Source organism: Loxodonta africana, chromosome 15 (assembly GCF_030014295.1).
Source record: "Loxodonta africana isolate mLoxAfr1 chromosome 15, mLoxAfr1.hap2, whole genome shotgun sequence".
NCBI lineage: Eukaryota > Metazoa > Chordata > Mammalia > Proboscidea > Elephantidae > Loxodonta > Loxodonta africana.
The window spans coordinates 27,718,304-27,740,661 of NC_087356.1; the positions used below are offsets into that span (position 1 = coordinate 27,718,304).

The 22,358-nt window shown below is 38.7% G+C and overlaps 1 protein-coding gene across 20 annotated transcripts in view; it reads right to left on the bottom strand.

Annotated features, from left to right (window-relative positions):
- Positions 1 to 22,358, bottom strand: part of EXOC6B (exocyst complex component 6B) — a 712,770-nt gene that overhangs the window by 643,281 nt on the left and 47,131 nt on the right. Inside the window, exon 2 of one of the 20 annotated variants that reach the window (XM_064268717.1) lies at positions 16,574 to 16,652. The exons of the other annotated variants lie outside the window; for them this stretch is intronic. The gene's annotated coding sequence lies outside the window, so the exon portion shown is untranslated. The remainder of the gene's footprint in view (positions 1 to 16,573; positions 16,653 to 22,358) is intronic. 20 annotated transcript variants of the gene reach the window in all.

Below are 22,358 nucleotides of genomic sequence, written 5' to 3' on the forward strand. Positions count from 1 at the left end.
TATATCTTAACCTTGAAGAGTTGCTACATGATCTTACTTCCATTCGTGTAACTTGGCAAGCTGATAAAGGATTCCTTCAGCAGATGTCTACCAAATGAAGTAACAGCAGACAGAGTAACACCTAATTCCAAAGTGACTGTTCTTCACTTTAAACTGCTCTTAGGCTATCTGACACCAAATTATATCAAGTTTATGGCAGCATTTAATATATTTACTTTATCTAAAGATGTGGATGTCAAACTGGGAGGAAAGGAGAGAACTGGTCCTTAGCTATCACAACCCCTCTTTACAATGTTTCCTCGCCTGTGTAACAGCTCAAATTACACAAAATCTGATGTTTCTACTAAGCATCACACAAGGCAGAAGCTATGACTGTTGGCTGATGAAGCTTACTGTGTACCTCCTGCCACGCTAGTCTGCCTCTTGAAAAACAAAATCCCAAGTACTGAACCCATATTTTGCGTCCTAAATAAAATGTAAACACATGAGCTTGACAGTCTAGCACTTTCGCAATATTGCCCTAACATTCCTATCCATTTTTTCCTCGCACTACTTCTCTCCACAAAGTTTCCTCCTCTCCAGCCAAACCAAAGTGAGTTACTTTCTTCATCTTATAAACAGCTTGATTGTCAGGATAGCCTAGATTATGCTGCGGCAACAAACGATACCAAAATTGCAGTTGCTTAAAACAACAAAGATTTTCTCCCTCTGATGGTATATGTCCACTGTAGGTCAGCAAGAGGCTCTGATCTACACTGTCCTCAAGCTGAGAAGCAGCTAATTCTAGAGCTGGAGTCAGCGAACTTTTTCTGTAAATGACCAGACGGTAAATATTTTCGGCTTTAGGGGAAATATGGTATGTCTCCCAACTATTCAACTCTGCCACTGCAGTACATAAGCAGCCACAGACAATGCATAAACAAATGAGTATGGCTTTGTTCCGATAAAGCTTTATTTGCAAAAAGAGGCCGCATACCATATTTGGCCTGCGTGCCATAGTGTGGCAATCTGAGCACGGCAGGTCACTGAGGCAGAGGAAAAGAAAGCCTAATGAATGCACAGACTCTTAAAACTTCTATTGGAAATGAGTCATTTCACTCCAGCTCACACATCACTGGCCAAAACAACTCACGGCCATACCTAACTTTCAAGGGGAAAGAACTCGCAATCACAACATGTGCCTGAGAGGAGAAACAGAAAACTGGTACATAATAATGAATACCTCAAAGTCTTTATTTTCTTGACCACTTGTTGTTCCCTTCTATTGGAATGTCCACCTTTCCTTTCTCTACAAATCCAAACCCTGGCCATCTCTTCAAGCCTCAATTCAAATGCCACATTCTCCCAAAGCACTCTCTGAGTCTCAAGACCTCTGCCTCTTATCAGCTCCCAAAATACTCTAGTCTAACCCTTCTTATATCAAGTGTTTATTAACAAGTCCAACCTCCTTAGGAAAAATATCATGTATGATTTTTCTATGTATTAGTATTATGCCTTAAGAAGAGGTTTAATAAGTACTGTAGGATGTATGAAAGTACCATTGGTTTCTCGGTGCTTTTTGTTTAAGGATTTCAAGTGGCTTATAAAAATACAAGGTCCTTAGGTAGTACAGTTTGAGCTCAACTACTAACTTAATGGTTGGCAGTTAGAACCCGTCCAGTGGCACCGCAAAAGAAAGGCCCAGCAATTTGTTTCTGCAAAGATTACAAACAATAAAACCTGTGGAGCAGTTCTACTCTATGACACATGCAGTCGCCACGAGTCAGAACTGACTCAACAGCAATGGGTTCAGGGTTTTTTGGTTCATAAAGCTACCTGGCTACCTCACAGGGTTTTCTTGGCTACAATCTTTACAGAAGCAGATCACCGGGCTTTTCTTCCTCAGTGCTGCTGGGTGGGTTGTGTTAGGTTAGCAGCCGAGAGCAAACCATTTGTGCCACTCAGGGTCATATGGGGTCGCCATGAGTTGGAATCAGCTCTATAGCAATGGGTTTTATAAAGATACAAACAATATAATATTAAATAAAATTAAAATAGGAGCGGAATCTGTACAAAGGGTAGCAACCTAAGACAGAATTGAAGAAGATATACAAAATGAGTATCAGGGAATCATGTTTTTTCAAGGTGAGCCACAAATTTAGCACTTAGTGCTCTAGTAGCCAAACAGAAGAAGTAAGTAAGATCCATTTTATCAATCATAAAAAAACCTAGAATCAGCAAAATAAACAGTTTTTTCAAATAGGCAAGAAATAAAATTAGGTTCCTTTAAATAAAAGGTCTGGATTTTTTTTTTTTTTTAAATAAAGCAAGACATTCTGTAAAACAGAGGACAAAGAAACACTTTTCTAAACAAAAAAGCTAGTACACAGAAGATACTAAAAGAAATAATAATGACTGAATATTTTTTTAAGGATATACTATGTTCTCTGCACCAATTTGGATACCATAAGGTTAAAAAGGAATTATATGGCCTTGTAATTAGAGAAACAAGACATACATAAGAAAAGACAGCAAGTACTAAAACTATAATTCAAACATTTATTGAGCACTTATATTCCAGATATTATATTCGATAACAAGGATAAAACAAATAAAATACTATACCTGCTTTCAAGAAACTCACAAATTAGCAGTGGAGACTGATGTAAACGACTATAATACAATCTAATAAATGCTATACTAAAGATTTTTTATAAAGTACTACTGGAACCAGGATAAAAAAAAACAATTGTTTCTGCTTCTAAGAAGAAAGGACGGATACTTCACTGGAGAAGTCACTGCAACTGTTAAGCTACGCCACAGCTTCACTGTGGAGAGCTTACAATAAGCAAAAGAAAACAAACAAAGATTTAATCTGGGTTTTAGGAAAAGTTTAGGGCAATCATATAGAAAATGGACTAACCAGCAGATCATACACTCCACTAGGGCAAGCAACATGTCTGTCTTGTTTGCTGCTGACATACTCAGTGCTGAGCACAGCATCTCACACATGGCAGACCTTGTTAAGTATACATTTGTTGAGAAAAGTGAAAATGAAGCAGAGAGATACCAGTAAGGAAACTATTGTCCAAGTGAAAAATAAGGACCTAAATTAGGGCAACGGCAGTGAGTACTGAGGATGACATCAATATTGGGTTGTCTTTATTTAAATGCTAAGTTGAATCGTTTATAAAGCAGCCCTGGTGACACAGGAGGGGTTAAGCCCTCAGCTGCTAACCAAAAGGTAGGCAGTTCAAACCCAACAGCGGCTCTGTGGGAAAAAGATGTGTCAGTCTGCACCCGTAAAGATTACAGCCTTGGAAACCCTATGGAGGCAGTTCTACTTCATCCTATAGGGTTGCTATGAGTCAGAATCAACTCAACAGCGATGGGTCAATGGGTATGATTTATAAACAAAAGGAATTTAAAGAAATCAGCTACAGGAACTAGGGAAGCAATCTGGTCATAAATTTCACAATGAACTATCCCAAAACCAAACCAAACCCAATGCCATCAAGTCGAATCCGACTCATAGCGACCATATAGGGCAGAGTAGAACTGCCCCATAGAGTTTCCAAGGAGCGCCTGGCAGATTCAAATTGCTGACCTCTTGGTTAGAAGTCGTAGCACTTAATCACTACGCCACCAGGGTTTCCCAGTGAACTATAAGTCAGAAGAATCACCTGACAACCTTAAACATATTACATGCTTTTAGGAAGTGATTCTCTCAACTAGTACTGGTTGTGAATTCATCTCAAAAGCCTATGGCTCAACCTCTACAGAGATTTTTTTTGTTATTGTTTTTGTTGTCTTTGCTTTATAATCCATAAGAGATTGTGTTAAAGTTTAAGATTGTAATTCACACACTGCAAATTCAATAGACTAAAAGAAAGACTTATCAAGCCATCTGAGCTAGATAAGAGAGACAACTAAAAGATTTTTTTTAATGCCTTGGTATTCACATTTTTACTACCGAAGCATGATCTCAAAGGTATCTGCTCAACTGAAACAGAAAGGATCATAACAGAATAATACGAAAATTTTACTCCAACAGATTTGAAAACCTAAAGGAAATGGACAAATTTCTAGAAACACACTACTTACCTAAACTAACAAAACTGAAATAGAAAGTCTGAACAGACCCATAACAAAAGAAGAGATTGCAGAGGTAATAATAAATTAACAACCAACCAAAAAAAGACCCGTCCTGGACCGCTTCACTGGAGAATTCTAAAAACATTCAGAGAAGAGCTCAAAGCAATACTACTCAAACTATTTCAGAGCACAGAAAAGGAAGGAATACTCTCAAATTCATTCTGTGAAGCCAGTATAACCCTGAAACCAGAGCCAGCCAAAGACTCCACAAAAAAAGTATAGACCAATATCCCTCACGAATATAGACGTAAAAATTCTCAACAAAATTCTAGCCAATAGAATTCAACAGCATATCAAAAAAATAATACATCATGACCAAGTGGGATTCATACCAGGTATGCCAGAATGGGAAACCCTGGTGGCATAGTGGTTAAGTGCTACAGCTGCTAGCCAAGAGGTCGGCAGTTTGAATCTGCCAGCTGCTCCTTGGAAACTCTATGGGGCAGTTCTACTCTGTCCTATAGGGTCACTATGAGTCGGAATCGACTCAACGACAGTGTGTTTGTTTTTTTGTTTATGCTAGCATGGTTCTACATAAGAAAATCCATTCATGTAATCTACCACATAAATAAAAAAGAATCACATGATCATCTCAATCGAGACAGAAAAGGCATCTGATGAAATTCAACACTCATTCCTGTTAAAACCCTTCAGCAAAACAGGAATAGAGGGGAAAATCCTCAGCATAATAAAGGGCATTTATACAAAACCAACAACCAACATTATTCTCAATAGAGAGAGACTGAAAGCATTCCTCTTAGGAATGGAAACCAGACAAGGATGTCCGTCATCACCATTCTTATTCAACATTTTACTGGAAGGCCTAGGTAAGAGCAATAAGGCAAGAAAAGGAAATAAAGGGCATACAAACTGGCAAGGAAGAAATAACACTATTCCTATTCACAGATGATATGATTTTACAATAGAAAATCTCAAGGACTCTTTTACAAGAAAGCTACCGGAACTAATAGAAGGGTTCAGCAAAGTAGCAGAATACATGATCAAGATACAAAAATCAGTTGGACTCCTACACAACAACAAAGAGAACTTCGAAAAGGAAATCAGGAAAACATTACCATTTACAATAGCACTCGTTAAGATAAAATACTTATGAATAAATCTAACCAGGGACATAAAAGACCTATACAAAGAAAATTACAAAACAGTACTGCAAAAAACCAAAAGAGACCTACATACATGGGAAAACATATCATGGTCATGGATAGGATGGCTCAACATTGTAAAAACGTCAATACTGCCTAAAGCAATCTATAGATATAATGCAAGCCCAATCCAAATTCCAGCAACATTCTTTACTGAGATGGAAAAACTAATCACTAACTTTATATGCAAAGGAAAGAGGCCCCAGAGAAGTAAAGCAATATTGAAGAAGAAGAACAAAGTAGGATGCCTCACATTACCTGATCTCAGAACATACTACACAGCCACAGTAGTCAAAACAGCCTGGTACTGGTACGATGACAGACACACAGACCAATGGAACAGAACTGAGAACCAAGACGTAAATCCATCCACCTATGGTCAGCTGATCTTCGACAAACGGCCAAAGATCATTAAATGGGGAAGAGAGAGTGTCTTCCATAAATGTTGCTGGCAAAACTGGATGTCGATCTGTAAAAAAAAAAAAATGAAACAAGATCCACACTTCACGCCATACACAATAACTAACTAAAATTGGATCAAAGACCTAAATATAAAAGCTAAAACTATAAAGACCATGAAGGGAAAAGCAGGAACAACGCTAGGTGCCCTAATATATGGCATAAATAGAATACCAAACGTAATTAAAAATGCACATACAACACAAGATGAACCAGGTAAATGGGACCTCCTAAAAATTAAACACTTATGCTCAACAAAAGGCTTCTCCAAAGGAATCAAAAGAGAACCTACAGACTGGGAAAAAAAATCTGGCTACAACATATCCAACAAGGGACTAATCTCTAAAATTTATAGAAAACTTCAACATCTCAATAATAAAAGGCAAAGAATCCAATTAAAAAATGGGCAAAGGATATGAACAGACACTTCACCAAAGACATTCAAGGAGCTAACAAACATACGAAGAAATGCTCACAATCATTAGCTATTTAAAAAAAAAAAAAATCTGTTGCCAGTGAATCAATTCTGACTCACAGCAACCCTACAGGATAGGGTACAACTGCCCCATAGAGTTTCCATGGAGCGCCTGGTGGATCTGAACTGCCAACCTTTTGGTTAGCAGCTGTAGCATTTAGCCATTATGCCACCGGGTTCCCACCAGCTATTAAAAAAAAATTTTTTTTTTAGAGTCATGCAAATCGAAACTACAATGAGATGCCGTCTCACCCCGAAATTACTGGCACTAATCATAAAAACAGAAAATAACAAATGTCAGCACAGTTGTGGGGAGATTGGAATGCTAATACACTGTTGGTGGGAATCTAAAATGGTACAATCACTTTGGAAAACAGTATGGTGCTTCTCAAAAAAGCTAGAAATAGAAATATCATATGATCCAGCAATCTCACTCCTAGGTATATACCCTAAAGAAATAAGAGCCATGACATGGATAGACATATGCACATCTATGTTCACTGAAGTATTATTCTCAATAGCAAAAAGATGGAAACAACCTAAGTGCCCATCAATAGATGAATGAATTAACAAACTGTGGTGCATACACACAATGGAATACTAAGCAATGATAAGGAATAATGATGAATCCGTGAAACATCTCACAATATGGATGAATTTTGAGGACATTATACTGAGCGAAATAAGTCAATCACAAAAGGACAAATATTGTATAAGACCACTATTATAAAGTAACAACAAAAGGTTTACACACAGTAAAAAAAGAAAAAAACATTCTTTGACGGTTACCAGGGATGGAAGGGGCAGGGAGGGAAAATTACCAATTAGACAGAAGGCAAGAGTTAATACTGATGATGGGAAAGACAGTACATAATATGGGAGAAGTCAATACAACATGACCAAGGGAAGAGAGGACACTGAGAGGAACACAAGAATAAGGGGTAACTACAGTATGAGTCGGAATCGACTCGACGGCACTGGGTTTTACAGTAACCACTATAGCTTAGGCAATCCTGCAGCAACAGTATTAACAAACAATAATTTACAAATGGACACCAAGAGGTACAGGAGGATGTAAGGGAACACACTCACAGGCAAATATAGGTTTGGTGGTGGATATTTCTACATACATGACTATAGGTGAGGCTCATATAAAGCACACAAAGGGTATAGTCAGGGAAACCTCTTAGACATAACCAAACACCTCGAGGGATGAAGTTCCTAGGCTAGCAGACAAAGGACAATAGACTTGAGGACATCTACATCATTTGGCACAACATAGTACATAAAAACAATGTTCTGCATACTACTTTGTTGAAGAGCATATGGCGTCTTAAAAGCTTGCAAGCGGCCATCTAAGATACAACTATTGGTCCGGAGCAAGGGAGCAGCCATTTAAGATACAACTCTTGGTCCCGAGCAAGGGAGGGTGAAGGAGATCAAAGACTCAAGGGAGCAATTAGTCCAAAGGACTAATGAACCACAGCCTACACAACCCCAAGGCTAGAAGAACTAGACAATGCCTGGCTACCACTACCAACTGCTCTGACTGAGATCACAACAGACGGTCCCGGACAGAGCAGAAGAAAACCATAGAACAAAAAATCAAATTCACAAAATAGACCAGCCTTGCTGGCCTAACAGAGACTGCAGGAATCCCCAAGACTATGGCCTTAAGACACCGTTCTGACCAGGAAAGGAAGCCAGTCCCAGAGATTACTTCCCAGCCAAATGACAGACAAGCACATAAGATAAACAATAACACCCGAGAGGGACGTATCCCTAGAATAATCAATTATAGGAGATCAAAAGAGCATTATCTGCCCAAAAACAAAGATGAGAAGGCAGGAAGGGGTAGAAAATCAGGACGAAAGAAAATGGGGAAACACAGGTGGAAATGGGGGGAGTGCTGACACATTGTGGGGAATGAAACCAAGATCATGAAACACTCTATGTACAAACTATCAAATGGGAAATTAATTTGCTTGGTAAACTTTCACCTGAAACACAATAAAAAAAATTTTTTAAGTTATTTGTAAAAGGGATGAGATAATGCCTATTTCACATTGTTATTCTGATGTAGCAGAATGGTTCTGATATAACATAGCAGTTAAGAGCAAGGACTCTAGAGCCATACTCCCTAGGTTCTAATCCCAGTTCCTTTTCCTAGCTGTGATCTCTGCCTTACTCAACCTCTCTGAGCTTATTTCCTCATCCACCTCATAGAATAGTTGTAAGTAGTAAATAAGTTAATATGAGTAAAATTGTTTAGAGTAGATGTTAGCACAAACTAAGTACTCAATAAATGTTAACGGCTACTATTATTAAAAATACCTAGTATATTACAGGTGTGAAGTTCAATGTGGAGGCTAGTCATTTAGCCTATGCATGGCCTTGCAAACTACCTAGCATCAACATTTCAATTAGTAATGTTTGGGAACTGGGGATTCTTAATAGCATATATCTTTCAAGATTATCAAAAATCTCTCACATTCCTGGTGCCACCACTAGCAAAACCCTGGGCAATTTATAAGCCCATTCTTTGCTTCAGTTTCCTCCTTAGATCTTCAGGTCAGCTTTTTCTCCAGGATCCTGAGATGTCACAACTTCCCCACTGAGTTACTGATTTTAGGCTCTTTCACGGGCTATGCTTGACTTTTCTGGGTGTGGTCTCATGTTTGGCACCAGCTCTTCTGATAACACTGATGTGGTGGAATTCAGCTGTATTTAGACTGGTTTTCTGTGTAGTTTTCCATTGTTTATCAGGAAGACCGAAAGTACAAAATATTCACTAAGTTCTGCACTTGGCACTATCAAAACCCCTGGAACTAAGACCTTTGTCAGCTATCTTCTAAAAAAGTAGTATTGACTAGTCCCACCCAGACTGCCAATCAAGTGACACTTTAATACTTATATTCAATTATAAAATAATAAAATTCAAATATACCAGATGTACTATCATCACAGTAACCTGAAAATAACAGATTTTTTTTTTCTAATTCAAATATCATTCTCCTCTACTTACTACCAGTATGTCATCATGGGCAAATTATTTAATGTATCTAAACCTCAGTCTCCTCGGATATAAAATAAGAATGTTCTCATTATTGGGTGCCGTCAGGTCAGCTCCAACTCACAGCGACCCTATGTACAACAGAACAAAACACTGCCCAGTCCTGTGCCATCCTCACAATCATTGTTGTGCACTGGCCCATTGTTCCACCCACTGTGTCAGTCTATCTCATTGAGGGCCTTCCTCTTTTTCACTGACCCTCTACTTTAGCAAGCATGACATCCTTCTCCAGGGGCTGGTCTCTCCTGATAACATGTCCAAAGTATGTGAGGCAAAGTCTTGTCATCATCGCTTCTAAGGAGCATTCTGACTGTACTTCTTCCAAGACAGATTTGTCCATTCTTCTGGCAGTCCATGGTATATTCAATATTCTTCACCAACACCATAATTCAAGATTTTTCTTAGGTCTTCCTTATTCACTTTCCAGCTTGCACACGCGTATGAGGAGACTGAAAACACCATAGCTTTGGTCAGGTACACCTTAGTCCTTAAAGTGACATCTTTGCTTTTTAACACTTTAAGGGAATCTTTTGCAGCAGATTTGCCCAATGCAATGTGTCATTCAATTTCTTGACTGCTGCTTGCAAGGGCACTGATTGCAGATCCATATAAACTGAAAGCCTTGACAACTTCAATGTTTTGTCTGTTTATCATGATGTTGCTTATTGGTCCACTTGTGAGGATTGTTTTCTTTTTGTTGAGGTGTAATCCGTACTGAAGGCTGTGGTTTCTGATCTTCATCAGTAGTGCTTCAAGTCCTCCTGACTTTCAGCAAGCAAAGTTGTCTCATCTGCATATAGCAGTTTGTCAATGAGTCTTCCTCCAATCCTGATGCCACATTCTTCTTTCATATAGTCCAGCTTCTCAGATTATCTGCTCAGCATACAGACTGAAAAAGTGTGGTGAAAGGATACAAACCCGACACACACCTTTACTGACTTTAAACCACGTTGTATCCCTTTGTTCTGTTCCAATGACTGCCTCTTGGTCTAAGTACGGGTTCCTCACGAGCACGATTAAGTGGTCTGGAATTCCATTCTTCACCATGTTATCCATAATTTGTTATGATCTACACAGTCAAATGCCTCTGCACAGTCAATAAAACACAGGTAAACATCTTTCTGGTATTCTCCGCTTTCAGTCAGGATCCATCTGACACCAGCAATAATATCCCTTGTTCCACGTCCTCTTCTGAATCTGGCTTGAATTTCTGGCAACTCCCTGTCGATGTACTGCTGCAAACACTTTTAAATTTTCTTCAGCAAAATTTTACTTGTGTGTGATGTTAATGATATTGTTCAATAATTCTCTCATTCTATTTGGTCACCTCTCTTTGGAATGGGCAAAAATATGGATCTCTTCCAGTTGGTTGGCCAGGTAGCTGTCTTCCAAATTTCTTGGCAGAGATGAGTGAGCACTTCCTGCACTGCATTCATTTGTTGAAACATCTCAATTGGTAATCCACCCATTCCTGGAGCCTTGTTTTTTGCCAATATCTTCAGCGCAGCTTGGACCTCTTCCTTTAGTACCATCGGTTGAATGTCAATGAGTTATTTTTTGGTACAACAACTCTGTGTATTCTTTCTAGGTTCTATTGATGCTTCCTGTGTCATTTATTATTTTCCCCACAGAATCCTTCAATATTGCAACTTGTGGCTTGAATTTTTTCTTCAGTTCTTTCAGTTTGACAAATATCAAGCATGTTCTCCCCTTTTGATTTTCTATCTCCAGGTGTTTGCACATTTCATTTTAATACTTTGTCTTCTCAACCCACCCTTTGAAATCTTCTGTTCGGCTCTTTTACTTTATCATTTCTTCCTTTTGCTTTATCTACTCAACATTCAAGAGCAAGTTTCAGAGTCTCTTCCTTCCATCCATTTTGGTCTTTTCTTTCTTTTTAGTGACCTCTTGCTTTCCTCATGTATGATGTCCTTGATGTCATTCCATAACCCGCCTGGTCTTCTGTTCAATGCATCAAATCTATTCTCGAGATGGTCTCCAAATTCAGCTGGGATATATTCAAGGTCGTACTTTGGCTCTCGTGAACTTGTCTTAATTTTCTTCAACTTCATTTTGAACTTGCATATGAGTAATCAATGATCTGTTCCTCCGTGGGCCCATGGCCTTGTTCTGATTGACGATATTGATTGAGCTTTTCCATTGTCTCTTTGCACTGATGTAGTTGATTTGATTCCTGTGCATTCCATCTGGAGAGGTCCACAAGTATAGTCACCGTTTATGTTGTTGAAAAAAGGTATTTGCAATAAAGAAATCATTGGTCTTATGAAATTCTATCACGGGATCTCCAGCGTAGTGTCTTTCACCATGGCCATATTTTCCAAATACCAATTCTTCTTCTTTGTTTCCTACTTTCACATTCCAATCGCCAATAATTATCAGTTTGCATCCGGATTGCATGTTTCATTTCAGACTGCAGAAGCTGGTAAAAATCTTCAATTTCTTCATCTTTGGCCTTAGTGGTTGGTGTGAAATTTGAATAATAGTCGTATTAACTGGTTTTCCTTGTAGGTTTATGCATATTATCTTATGACTGACAGCGCTGTACTTCAGGATAGATCTAATAGATATTAATATCTATTTCACAGCATTAAAACTATTAACATCATAATTAAATGATTATGATTAAATAAGCTAACATATGTAATGCAGTAAATGCTAGTTTTTCTATCCTTTCTCTCCCTGCTTCATCAATACCCCTGGAAACGTATGATGAAAACATTGGGGAGACAGACTAGGATGGGTATATGTGATTGGTATGTTTGACTACAGCCTGGAGACATTGGGGTTCTTGACAACAATTCAACACCTTCTAAATTAAATGTAAATTAATGTTAGTCTCCTACTTCATTTTAGCTATAGCTCCCAAGTTCATAAAAGGTGGGCCTGATTACATGTTTACTATGTATGTGCCATGATTAATGGCAGATCAGAAATAAAACAGGTTCATTTTATGACTCAAAAGGCAAATGTTCTACCTTTTGGGCAGAATGTGAAAATTGGGAGAACTACTAACCAATGACACCAAACTTAATTTTCCCCCAAACTTTATATATATATATATATATATATATATATATATTTCCCCTCCCCCCCAAAAGGAACCCTGGTTGCAAAGTGGTTAAGCACTTGGCTGCTAACTGGAAGGTTGACGGTTTGAACCCACCAGGCATTCCATGAGAAAAAGATGGTGGCAGTCTGCTCCAGTAAAGGTTACATCCTTGGAAACCCTATGGGGCAGTTCTACTCTGTCCTCCAGGGTTGCTGAATTGACTTCAGGGCAATGAGTTTTATATATAAAGTCAATATGATGTACAAAGGGAAAATGTGCATAGATGAAGTAAATATGGCAAGATGTTAATTCATTATTGAATCTAGGTGGCTGTTCTTTCCATTTTTCTATGTTAGAAATTTTAATAAAAAGTTGAAGCAGAAGTAGGGGAAGGGGGAGACCCTGACACACTCATGCACTAACACTCCAGAATTCAGGAAAAAAAATTACTGTTTACACCACCTAATTTAATAAAAAAACAAAGCTTGATTTTTTTCTCTCTCTTCAAGTCTTACACCAATCTACCCAAATGCTCTTATAAACGTTACTTCAAAATAGATGATACTGTCCAAATCCATGACCATTGAGACCCCTATACGGCTGCCACGGTCAGAGGAATGGCAAGGGGCTAATAAGGAAAAGGAGTTTCCATCTGGCAGCCACAAATACCCCTTGCTCACTAACATCAGTCAGTTGAAATGGAATGCTTTGATATGTGTATACCCAGCTTCCATCAAGAAAAATACCTCTACTTCTGGGGAACAGTAGAAACCTTAACTGAGATAAAATTTTACAATTTTTAATCCAAGAAGGGAAATACTAAGTACAATCAAATAAACCCAAGAAAAACAAAATAGTAAGGCAGAAGCAATAAAGAGAAAGTTTATATAAACTGAGTGGCAAAAGAGATCTTTCTCACCTAAATATAAAGATAGGAATTCTGTACTTTACATCCCAGCAATGCTTCAACCGCAGGTGACCTACCCCACAATATGCTCTTTAATAGCAAACAAACTGAACATAATGTAAAGATGGGGACTTAGAAAAAGCTCAATAATTAGCTTATTAAAAGGTCTCTCAACTAATGCAGTCCTACAAAAGCTATGCTTTCGCTTATTCTGGCCTCCTAAAATTTAAAAGCTAAATATAGTAAACAAACTGCTCATACCGCCTTTATTAAGTAAAAAGGAAGGCAACTCTGTCCTATAGGGTCGCTATGAGTCGGAATCGACTCGACGGCACTGGTTACTGGGTTTAAGAAAGGCAAACAGAAGTAGTCCATTTTAATCTAGAACTGTTCAGCAGAAAACAATCTAAGTCTAAAAAACTGGACTAGTGGACTACTGTTGGTACTAAATAAGCCATCAGGAGCTTAAGTATAAATCTTGGTGTCATTACAACTTCCCTGAGTAGTTCCTAACAATCCACTTAACTATATCGGCATGCTAAAATAGAAAAAAATACTAACCATACTTTCTGAACTCAAAATAGGCTAACTATTAAAAATAAATTTAAAATCAAGGGCTACATAAATGCTGACTAGTAAATAATAATGATGTAAGAACAAATACAGCTGGGAAGGGCTCAATGCCCAAAGGATATATATTTTCAATACCTAGTGAATAAGCATCACTTAAGTCATCTTTTTAATCCTTTGGGTATACTGTAAATCTAATTGCAAACTATCAAATCTAGCCTCACCACAGTAAACACCAAAGGCAGTGAACACACAATAAACCAACATGAGATGTAATTCAGCAGCCAACCATGCAAGTTTCTGCCTAGTCCTGATCTCACTGAAATTTAGCTTCCAAATAATTTCCCAAAATCCCAGCTTCAGCATTTCAGGCTGGGCTCTATTAAGATTAATTCTGGAGGTCTGGAATAAACTAGATTAGTTCAATTAGATTCTGTTGCACAGACATGGAAGATGGGGCCTCTCCCTTAAAATGGATATAAAGTTCTTCAATATAACTTTCTCAGGGTATATCTCTATTAAATACTTCAGAAAAAACTGTATTTTCACTGAATGAAAATTAAATAGCTATTTTCCAGCAACTTTCAAATCAAATTTAAGAATTACTAATAGCACAGTGAAAAAAACCTTGGTTCAAATCCCAGCCCTGCCACTTATTAGCTGTAGAGCCCTAGGTAAGTTATCTAACCAATCTGATTTAAAATGGTCATGACACCTAAGTTACAAAGTATGGGTTAATTCTGATTGTTATAACTGAATCTGGTCTTAGGGTTATTTTGAAGATTAAATAAAATAAAATGCTAAATTAGCATGGCAAAATGACACAAAGTAGCAATAACACAAATGTAGTTTCCTTCTCCTTATCATTGCTTCTAGGTTTTCTTGTTTCAGTTTCATCTACTTTTATTGAACTTTATCCTCCCTACCAAAAGTATATAGTATCTGCTTCAAATCATAATGAGAACCACAATAAAATAAGGAAAATATTACCATTCGTTTAGTGCTTACTATGATCAGCTAAGGAGCCCCGGTGGTGCAGTGGTTAAAGTGTTCATCTGCGAACCAAGAGTCAGCAGTTCGAACCCACTGGCCACTCCGTGAGAGAAAAGATGCAGCAGTCTGCTTCCATAAAGATTTACAGCGTTGGAAACCCTATGAAGCAGTTCTACTCTGTCGTATAAGGTTGCCATCAGCCAGAATCAACTCGACGGCAACAAGGTTTTTCGGGGTATGAGCAGCTAAAGAGGACGTTTGTGATTCAGTGGTAGAATTCCTTCCTTTCATGCAGGAGACCCAGGTTCAATTCTCAGCCAATGCATCTCATGCATACTCACCGCCCATCTGTCAGTGGAAGCTTGCCTGCTGCTACAATGCTGAACAGCTTTCAGTGAAGCTTACAGACAGCAGACTAGGAAGAAAGGTCTGGTGACCTACTTTCGAAAATCAGCCAATGAAAACCCTATGAATCACAGCAGTCTGATATGCAACTGATCATGGGAATGGCAGTGGACCAGGCAGCATATTTTGTTCCACTGTGCAGGGGGTCATCATGAATCAAGAACTGACTCAATGGCAGCCAACAACAACAACAACAACATGAGCAGCTAGACAGTGAGCTAAGCACTTAATATCATTTATTTGACTTAATCCTTCTTTACAACTTCCATTATGTTATTCCTGTTTACTGTGAAGCAACAAAGGCTAAAAATCAAAAACCAAACCCAGTGCTGTCAAGTCAATTCCAACTCATAGAGACCCTATAGGACAGAGCAGAACTGCCCCCTAGAGTTTCCAACGAGCGCCTGGCAGATTTGAACTGCCAACCCTTTGGTTAGCAGCCACAGCACCTAACCATTAGGCCACCAGAGTTTAACTAAGGCTAAGAGGTTAGATAATTTGCCCAAAGTCACTTGGTTACCAGTACCATTTTTACTTTTGCCCTACCAAGTGTCCCTCCCCAGTCGTTACCCCTTTCCTTTCCCCAAAGGTAACCATTAGCTTGAATTTTGTGATAATTATCTCCTTGTTCTTCTTTATATTTTACCACATATGTATATGTCTATACACAAGATTGGTTAGCTATGCCTATTCTTGAACATTATACAAAGGGGCTCATCGGACTGTATTCTTTTGTGTCCTATTCCTTTCAATATTATGTAAATAGTGCGATCCATCCGTGTTGTTGTATGGTTCATCCATTTTCATTGTTGTATAATATTCTACTGCGTGAACATACTATATTCATCAAGCCTACTGTTTTTGGACATTTGAATTGTTTACATGTTTTAGCTATTAAGTGCATTGGTGCTGTGAACATTCCCTTTATATATAATCTGATGTAAAGGTACAAGAATTTCTTCAGGGCAGTGAGTGGTCTTCAAACAGACACAGACTCCTGAGGGTATACAAACACTTTCCAAATGATAAGTGAGCCTAAAACTTTTCAAGAACCCAATTCCAAATCCACATTTCCATAAATACTGCTTCCTAAAACTGATCTTCCTAAAAACAGACCTGCATTTAAAATGAAATAAAGGCTTACCCCTCACCTACCTTAAATCTTACTATCATATATTGGTTTTGAATATAAAACTCATTGAAGGGTAAAATGTTTAGCCTTGAAGGGATGGAAGAATTCTCAACTGAGAATAATGTGATAAATTCTGTAACAGAGATATGAACAGCATTCTTTAGAAGCAAAGAAAACAAACTACTTAACTACCTGGAGGAGTCGGGGTAAAATGAGATGACATTCCAAGTGGGCCTTGAATAGTTGAGTGCGGTCGTCAGCTGGCAAACGGCTGAAAGGACATCCATCAAACAAGTCAATGGGATGTAAGAAGTTGTGGGTACAACTTCAGGGAAAGCTATAAAAGGGGGTAACTCAACTGGGAAACGAGCCCCTTTTGTTCCTGGGAAGGTATAGATTTGAACTAAAAAGAAGAGAGAATGAAAGAAAGTGGATGCCAAAATAATTTGCATTTACAGTAAAAACATGTTTGACGTGGGCAAGAAGTTGGTAGTTTGTAGGGACATATTAATAAGATGGAAGAGAAGAAAAAGTAACTAAAACGCAGCCCCAAGCTTTCCACTGGTGATAGTGTATCAGCAGGAGCTGCTCTAAATCCCATTCCAGGAGGGAAGTGTCAACTGGTAAAAGACTGTTCTTTGGTACTGGGGGATGAGAGATGAATACAAATCGATGAACAATAAATTGCTCTCCTGCTAATCACTGCCATGGTGCTCAGTAAACTAATAAACTGTATTCAAATAGAGAAATCCTGCCACATGCTACAAAGAATTACCCTTTTTAGAAGTAGCTCGATTCTGATCAGCACAGTATTTCAGATAATCTGTTCTTTGACTTTTGACATGGAGCTCATATTTGACACCATTGTTCCTTTGTCTATGACATCTTATGCATGGCATGACTCTCCAAACTGACAATTACATGGACCTCTTAACATAACTCAGCATCAGCTGCTCTGAAATGACAACTGCCCAGCTTTGAAGTAACCTTTCCCCCAGAGCTCCCCAAAGTGAATGCCATGTAACTTTATTTTAAGTCAGACAACCCTAAACGCAATCTCGAAATCTGGTGCATATCACCCAGATATTCTGGCAAAATATAGAGCAACAAACAGGAAGAAAAAAAAAATCATACAACACTAATAATCAGAAACACTTTAATCAGTTCCTACCACTTTATAAATTTCTAGTTCCTCTGCTTACTTCCTGGAGAAGGTGCTAACTGATTATGACCTCACCAAAAGCAGACGAATGAGGTCAATGACCATTAACTTGATAAATGATGATGGTTATGTTAAACATTCAGATGAACATTTACTAAATGCCTACTCATTTACTATAATAGGTGCTAGAAACAAGGAATTCATAGTCCGCTCAGCAAACAAATGTAAACTACTAAACATAATGAGCCAACTGCTATAACAGAAATATAAAGAGTGTTAAATAACCAGAGAAGAAATAACAAAGAAGTTCTAAAAGAAAGTGAGACAGGAACATCACAGAAGATGCCATCTCATCTGGACCTTGAAAAAATACTATGAATTCATTCAGTAGAGGTAAGGGGAGGAAAGGGAAAGAATGAAATTCAAAGTAAGTACAAGGGTACAGCAAGGACAAAGGCACGGAGATATAAAAACACATGATTTTTTCTAAGAATAACAATTAGTCTAGTATACCTACAACAGCAGTTCTCAACCCTGGCTGGAAAGGAAGAGTCTTGGGAACATAATTTTTATACTATTTCACAGATGTTTCAGATATACAGTCAGGTTTGAGAAGCACTAAGCCAGAAATACAGATTACTGAGGTTGGGAGATGAAGTTAGGGGAAGAGGAGAGCTATGCTAGGGTTAGACTGAAAAGGCCTTAAAAGCCAGGCAAGGTCTCTAATGTTATTGCTGTTGTAAGCTGCCTTCAAGTTGGCCCCGACTAATGGTGACCCCATACACAACAAAATGAAACACTGCCCAGTTCTGCACCATCCCTATGACCTGTTACAGACGGATCTCTTGTGATCCATACAGTTTTCACTGGTTGATTTGCAGAAGAGATTACCAGGCCTTTCTCTTCCTAGGTCATCTTAGTCTGGAAGCTCTGCTGAAACGTGTTCAAAATCACAGCAGCACAAAAAGCTTCCACTGACAGAAGGATGGTTCTGAGCCTGGGTCTCCCGCAAGGAAAGCGAGAATTCTACCACTGAATCACCACTGCCCTCAGGTCTCTAATAGGCCCTCCCAAAACCATTACAAAATTTCTGTGTAAACATTATTTTGATGAAAAGAACCATACGTATCATCACATTTCAATGCTGGGATCCCCAAAACAGAGCCTCTTTTATAAGTAATAAGTCATCCAAGTTTTGAAACAGGAGAATAGCATAAAAACTATCCCTTCCTGTGGTAAGCAGAATAATGGCCCCCAAAAGATACCTATGTCTTAATCCTCAGAACCTGTAAATCTATTAGGTTACATAGCAAAGAGGAATTTGCAGATGGTTTAAAATTGCTAAGCAGCTGTGAGACAGGGCAATTATCCTGAATTCTCCAGGTGGACCCAAGGTACTCACAAGGGTCTTTAAAAGTGGAAGAGGAAGACACAAGAAGAGACTCAGAGAAAGAGATATGACGATGAAACGAGGGTCAGAGAGATGCTATGTTGCTGCCTTTAATATGGAGGAAGGGAGCTGTGAGCCAAGGAATCCAGACTGCCTGCAAAAGCTGGAAAAGGCTAGGAAATGGATTCTCTCCGAAAACCTACAGAAAGAAATATACCCCTCCTGATAACCTTGATTTTAGCCCAGCAGGACCCATTTCAGACTTCTGATCTACAGAACTGTAAGGTAATAAATTCGTGTTGTTTTAAGCCACTAAGTTTGTGGCAATTTGCTACTTCAGTCATAGAAAATTAATACACTTCCTGGCTTAAAAATAATTTGATTTCACTATCTAGGGCCCAGCTCAAAAAGTACCTCTACTTCAAAGAATGAGTCACTATCTTATCTGTGCTCCCACCAAACCAAAAAAAGCCAAACCCAGTGCCGTCGAGTCGATTCCGACTCATAGCGACCCCAGCACCACAGCACTCATAAATATACACACTGATAACATGATTAGATACTACATACTCCTAGACAATGTGCTCCTTAAGAATAGCAAGCATGCTTTATTCTTCATCTATCCTGAAAAAGTATTAAACCAAAACCAAAACCACTGCCATCAAGTCGACTTCAATTCATAGTGACCCTATAATGAACCTCTCTCTTCACCTGCACTTTCATGTCTCTGTCTCCCTCCTCTCCACCCCACCAGCATATGGTCAGAGTCTCGGTCCAATTAAAAAAAAAAAAAATCTTCCTATCCAATAAATCTTAACATACTGCCAATATATATAGGCTCTCGTCCTGTCAAAACCTATATGCCACTCTATATAGTCAAGATTTGGATGAAGAGTTCTCAAAGGCATCCCCAAAGGCCTCCATTGTCACAGGAGACAACTAGCTCAATTTATAACCAGAGGCATTTCACTTAGACCAGGGGAGGAGAGCGCTTATAAACAAGGCAATAATTCATCAAGCGGAAATAAGGTCATATTGCAAAGTAAACTCCCAAAGGGGTATAGTTAATGCTTTGCGAGTACAATTTAAGTTAAAGTACTTCTCAAGAAGGGAGACAAACAGTAGACAAATTAAGCTTCTGGGAAGTCTTCTGAGAGAAGAAACTTTAAATATAAGGAATGGGACAAGTGAAAAACCAAAACCCAAACCCATTGCTGTCCAGTCAATTCCAACTCATAGTGACCCTATAGGACAGAGTATAACTGCCCCATGGAGTTTCCAGCGAATGGCTGGTGGATTTGAGCTGCTGACCTTTTGGTAAGCAGCCTGAGCTCTTACCCACTGCACCACCAGGGCTCTGAGAGAAGCGAAGGGGGAGTCAAAGGAATAGCTTCTCCTGGAAATCCTAATGCTGGGATCATTGTGCATAGGGCCGATGGCACCACTGACCACCCCATCATTTTCTTTGCCTCATATACTTCCCCACACTAATCAAGAAGCATTAGTGTGGGTCTTCTTCCACAGTAAGGGTGATTTTCTGAAGGATAAGGGAAGAACTGATTACAAAATATCCCTGTTTCTTGCGATAACTCTGCCTGGTCCTGACCAAAAAAATAATAATAATAATAAAGTCTCTCTTTTTCTATGATCCTCTCAGAAAGGAAGGTATCCTAGCCAAATGTAAAGAACAATTTTTCACCTTTTTTTAATTCAACATGGAAACAACCTAATGAAAACATAGAAGAAGGTCTCTAAATAGAAGGCTACAAAAGCAGAGTAAAGATGAGATGATCTAGAATTTGGATCTTTTATAAGGAAAGGAGGGACCAAGGTGAAGATAGTTTGGAGAAGGCTAAGTTAAAAACACAAATTTAAGGGCTCCCTCAAGAAATCATTCCAATACAGCACCACTAGAAAAATGATCATAAACTCAAAGCCATACAAAGTATAGCCAAAACAATATACTTTGCCAACAGCCGAAAAGGAAAAAAAGGCACCATATTTGGGTTAGAGAATCTAGCTCAAATCTAAACTCTCCAACAAACTAAGACTTGTGATCATAATTAATTCACTCTACCTCTCTGGGCCTCAGTTTTCTCTTATATGAAATGCAAAGTCTGAAGTGAGTTTCCTGGATATGACAGTCCACACTTGCCTTTAGTACCCACTCTCTGGACAGTGTTCTTATAACTATCATCTTACATTTCATTATTTATGGATAATGCCAAGAAGGAGATAGCTGCTTACACTTCCTCCCAGAACACTTGTTCGGTCTAGCAAAATTAAGGTAGACCACTTCATTCTTCTTCTATTAGATAAACAGATGATAGGTACATGGTGGAAGATGCATTATACTAGTCCCTCTACTTTGGTACGTGATTTATAAATTTCCATAATGTAAAGCTTGTTACCTAGAAAACACAAGAAGAAAGTTTAATATATCCTGTGTCCTGAAATTTTAAAAACAGAAAAATCCTAGACAACTCCAAAATACTGACTTTGAAGCTGTCAAGGATTTCATTTTACTTGGATCTACAATCAACACCCATGGAAGCAGCAGTCAAGAAATCAAACAACATATCGCAACGGGCAAGTCTGCTGGAGAAGACCTCTTTAAAGTGTTAAAAAGTAAAGATGTCACTTTGAGGACTAAGGTGCACCTGTCCCAAGCCATGGTATTTTCCATCACCTTATACGCACGTGAAAGATGGACAGTGAATAAGGTAGACTGAAGAAGAATTGAAGCCTCTGAATTATGGTGTTGGCAAAGAATATTTACTACACTATGGATTTTTTTTTTATGGATTGCCAGAAGAATGAACACATCTGCCTTGGAAGAAGTATAGCCAGAATGCTCCTCGGAAGTGAGGATGACAAGACTTCATCTCACTTACTTTGGACATGTTATCAAGAGGGACCAGTCCCTGGAGGAGGACATCATGCTTGGTAAAGTAGAGGATCAACAAAAAAGAGGAAGACCGTCAACAAGATGGACTGACACAGAGGCTGCAATGATGAGTTCAAACATAGCAATGATTGGGAGGATGGCCCAGGACCGGGCAGCATTTCATTCTGTTCTGCACAGGGCCTCTATGAGTCAGAACTAAATTGAAGGCACCTAACAACAACAACAACATTAAAAAGAAAAGGTTAACAACAAAAAGACAAACAGCCCCTTCAAAAAAAGACAACATGAATAGACATTTCTCCGAAGAAGAAATACAAATGGCCAACAAGTATATGAAAAAATATGTTCAACATTATCAGTCATTACCCATTGCCATAGAGTCAATTACAACTCACAGCAACCCTATATAGGACAGGGTAGAACTGCCCTATAGGGTTTCCAACCAGCAGCTGGTGGATTTGAACTGCCAACCTTTCAGATAGCAGCCGTAGTTCGTAACCACTGTGCCGTCAGGGCT